At 40.4% G+C, this 4,711-nt stretch overlaps 1 pseudogene; it reads right to left on the reverse strand.

Moving 5' to 3' along the window:
• Positions 1-2,553: 2,553 nt before the first annotated feature.
• On the reverse strand, positions 2,554-3,176 carry LOC119542438 (annotated as a pseudogene).
• Positions 3,177-4,711: the final 1,535 nt, after the last annotated feature.

The following is a 4,711-nucleotide window of genomic DNA, read 5'->3' on the forward strand; positions in this document are numbered from 1 at the left end:
AAATTGACATGATAATGTTTATATATTCCCTTATAGAAATGTGACTCTTTCCTAAAGTATGTGCTTAGGAATGATTAAAGGACTGTTTTCCTATGGTCACATATTGTTTGAGTCCATTAATTTGAAATATGAGTAAAGGTAAATCAATAGAGACAGAAAGCAAATTGGTGCTTGCTGCGAATTGGGGGAGGGGGAATGGGAGGACCTGCCTACTGGGTGTGGGGCTTTATTTTGGGGGGATGAAAATGTTTTGGACTGATGGAGGTGGTGGTTGCACTACATTGTGAATGTACTAAACACTGAATTATTCACTTTGATGTTATGTGTATTTCATCTCAATTTGTAAAAATTAATAATAAAAAAACTTAAATTCTGACAAGGAAAAAAAGACTATCTTCTGTTCAGGTTGTAATCACTTGGGCCTGAAGTCATTGTGTTGGGTACTCTCAGCCAATCCTGGACATGGGGGCAGGGGCCTCTCTTGACTATTGTCGTGTTACAATGCCTCCTTCTTCTGAAACCCGGGGGCTAGAAGGCTCTCACCAGGAGAGCATGGCACAGCAAGGCTTACTTTGTTCCACTCCCACAAGATAATTTATATGAATTATAATCAAGGACTTGAACAGAGCGTGGGATATTCTCCAGTCTTCTTTGTAATGGATCTTACATGATGTCTTAAGAAGTTCCGGTGGATTTGCTACTTTGTAATATTTCTAGTAGAGACTAGAGGAAGCAAGCCTCTTTGTTCCCTGAGTGGGAAAGGAAAAGGGCCTTTCTTTGCCACATCTGTAAATCAGCTGAGGTATAAAAAGAGAAGTAGATCGGCCTCGAGAGAGAATTAGACAGTGTCCTCAATGCTTGAAAATGGCAATATAGGTATTTACATATATTTACATATATGTCATATTACATATAAAACATAGAGACTTTATTGGAAAACCCTACTCGCTGATGTTTGAACTTTTCACCCGTTGAATTATAAAAGGAACAGTTTATTACTTTTAGAACCTGGCAGGGAAAAAGGACCTTCCCTGATTTTTGGACCCAAATTCTCCTGAAGTCATTCCCTTGTTAGCATTCTTGGAAATCCCTGTCTTACAAAGTGCAGGTGGCTTCTAGCTCCTGGCAGACTCAGATTTGTTAAACAGATTAAGATGAATTATATAATTTTAGAACTAGAAAGCATGTGACTTCCCTCCTTTTTAGGGAAAGATCCAAAAAATGAGGTTCAGAGAGGTTGTCACGCTTTTCCTGAGGCAAGAGAGAAACAACGTCCAGAAACATCCACTACTGAAGCCACTATGCCTCCACAGGACCTTAGAGCCCCACACTTTGGGTCTCAAGATTAGACTTTTTTTTTTTTTTTTTGATCTGCTTCAAATGAGAGGAAATGGAGATATTTGAAGGGTCCCATGTCCCCTTTACTCCTTAAAAAAAAAGCTCTATTTTGTATTACCACACTTCAACCCTGTATTTCATAAGATCATAGGTCCATGGAGCTTTCAAATCTTTTCAGGGTTTGCCGTGCCCAACCCTTTCCCTGACATACCACTTCTTGCATGTCATTCCATCTAAAAGGTTGTCTAGCCTCTGCCTCAACATTTGGAGTTACAGGAAACTCACCATTTCATGAAGCAACACATGTCATTTGTGTGTGATTGTGCTTGTATTCTCCTCATCTGTCTGCATTTTTTTCAAGGAGTTGAGATCACAGCATAGATGAATATATTTCATATTCTGCTTTTTTGCAATTGATATTTCACATGCATTTTTCATATTGCTATTTTGATGAAGAGTAATAACAATGATGAAGAAAGAGTTCTTAGATTCGCTGTGACCAACCAGGTTGGCCCTGTTGAAGGAAAAGTTTCCCTTGTTTGTTGTGTTGGGCAAGAATTACATCTAGCTGCCTTTCTTCATTCCTTTTTGAGTAGCCTTAGAGCGATTCACAGAAGTTACTATGGGTTACTGACTGCCAGCCTCTGCGTTCAGTGCTGGGGTGCAAAGATGACTACAGCAGAGTCCTTGTCCTTAAAAAACAAAACAAAACTTGCAGTTTCCAAGTAATTTTATTCAGAATTTTGTATAAGGTTTCCGGAATCAATAAATACTATACAAAACACTGTAAAAATGGCTACCATTTTCTCTCCCCTGCTCCCCCCACCTGGGGACAATCCCCTGGGCTACCTTATTCAGAGAAGTTTTCCCTACAGATTTGGTCCAGGAAATGAGGTTGAGTGACATATAGCCCATTGAATCATTTTCTGAAGATTTTGGCTGGGGTGGAGGGAGAGCTCCAGGGGTCTGGAGGTTATGAAGTGGATTAGTGTTTTTTGGGAGAAGACATGGCACCTGGGGCAAGAGCCTATGCCCAAAAAAGTATGTCTAAAATGTCCACGGTTTCTTCTTTTGCCTCAAAAAGTGACATTAATTCAAAGAAAAAGAAAATGATAAGCTGTCCATCTCTTGGATCCCTTCCTCCCCGCTCCTCCTCCTTGCCCCCCTTCCCCCCAGGAATGAACCCTGGCTGGGGCTGGGTAACAGGACAGCCCCTCAGATGAGGTCAGCAACACTGAGGTGTCTTTCCTTAATGCAGCTGTTGTAGAAGGTATCAGTGTTTCGAAGAGTCCTCTTGTCTTCTTCTTGTCACTGTGTTACTAGCCACACCCTTACAGCCAAAACATCCATCATGACCAATTCTGTGGATAGTTTTCCCTGTTGGTTGGAAGGTCACAGTTGATGACTAAAGAAACCTGCTGCACATCAATGCCTCTGGCCAGGAGGTCGGTGGTAATCAGTACTCTGCTAGAACCAGAATAGAACTCCCTCAACGTCACATTCATTCTTTTTGGTCCATATTGCCACACATGGCAGAGACAGTGAAGTCTCAGGTATGCATCTCAGTGAGCCGATTGACCTTTCTTCAGGTGTTGATGAAGATGACTGCCTGGGTGATGGTCAAGGTTTCACACAGGTCACACAGTGTGTCCAGCTTCCACTCCTCTCATTCCACATTGATGTAGAATTGGCAGTGTCAACTCTTCCTTCTTGATGAGAATCCAAATTGGGTCCCTCATGAACTTCTTAGTCACCTCAAGCACATTGGAAGGCATTGTAGCTGATAACAAAACCACTTGGGTATTGCTGTTGAATTTTTGAAATATGTCATATATCTGGTCTTCATTATGATATTTTTAAATGATTTTGCATACTATATCATTCATTTCCTTAATCAAGATTTATATAACTTTGCTTTGATTTTTTTACTTTTGTTAAGTAGAATTCAATCCCATTTTGGTTTGGAGCAGTTTGGACCATAGAGTGCAAACTTTAACTTTCACCCATTGGCTCTAATTGCATCTTCTAGAACAATAATTAATAAACCTAATCCTTCTTCCATAAGACAGTTCCTTTCAGTGTTTTTTTAAGAAGCTATCATGTTCCCCTTAAAATTTGTCCAATTCCAAGATAAACATCCTCGGCTCTCTGGAGCATTCCTCACATGTTGTGGTTTCCAGACCCGTCACAAGACTTTTTGTCCTCCTCTGGATAAGTGCCAATTTGTCAATGTTCTTTTAAAGTATGGTGCCAAAATTAATTACCGTAATGATAATATCCATAATAATAATAACCACCATTTATTGAGTGTATGAAATGTTCCAGGAACTGGGCTAAAGGCTTAGCTCATTTAATCCTCACAAAACCTATCTGATGTTTTTCTTATTGTCCTTATGTTTTCATATGAGGAAACCAGTTTCAATATGTTAAATAACTTGTCCAAGGTCACACAGATAGGAAGTACTAAAGCTAGGATTAAAAAAGGCTCTGTGTTCTGAACCACTTCATAATGCTCTAGAATTTTCTGGTCATGCAGAATTTAGAGCCTGCACAGTAAACAACTGTGAGAACACCCTAAAATTGCAACCATTTTGTTTGGCAATTTCACATTTATGGAAAGGATGCTAGAGCTCAGTTGTTGCAGCCCATGAGGGCCATGCCAGTCCAAAGGCCAAAGAAGAGCACAAAAATTTTCTGATACATGAACCTTTTTTCAGGGCTTACTTCCAGGGTGAGAAGTCATGGAGAGATCATGATGGCTCTCTTAGGCCGGGAAGGCATCGCGCTCGCAGGGAAGATGACCAAGCAATGCAAAGAGGACAGAAAGCCTTTTATAAGGGCTTAAGACAAAGGCCTTCCTAAGGGTAGGGGGAGCATAGATGCAGGGACAGGTCACTCTGACCTGGGGGGTGGTGCAGGAAGGACTAGAATAACACTTGAACAATTACATTTTGCTCTTTTTGTGAGACTAAGAGCCTCTCACTTCCTCCGATTCCCATAAAATTACATTTTAAGGTCAATTTACTCTTTTTCTCTTTACTGGCTTACAAAGATAATAGGTTAAACATTAGCTGCCTAGGTCACTCAGACTGCTGTGCACCAAAGATCTGCAGGCCTGTTTTGCTCAGGCCACGGGTTGCGACATCAGTTTTTCCAGGACAGAACACCAATTCATTCACTTTTCAAGTATTTATAGACACCAGGCATTGTGGTAGGAATTGGCAAAAAAGAGATAAGCAAGATAGACAAAGAGTCCTTCTTTCATGGGTTTGACAGGTATTCTACAATTAAACAGAGAAATAAATATGGTAATTTCAGATGTGATAAATGCTATGAAGAAAATGAGACAAAGTAATGTGCTGTAGAGTGACCA

This window comes from Choloepus didactylus, chromosome 8, assembly GCF_015220235.1.
Source record: "Choloepus didactylus isolate mChoDid1 chromosome 8, mChoDid1.pri, whole genome shotgun sequence".
In the NCBI taxonomy this organism is placed as follows: domain Eukaryota; kingdom Metazoa; phylum Chordata; class Mammalia; order Pilosa; family Megalonychidae; genus Choloepus; species Choloepus didactylus.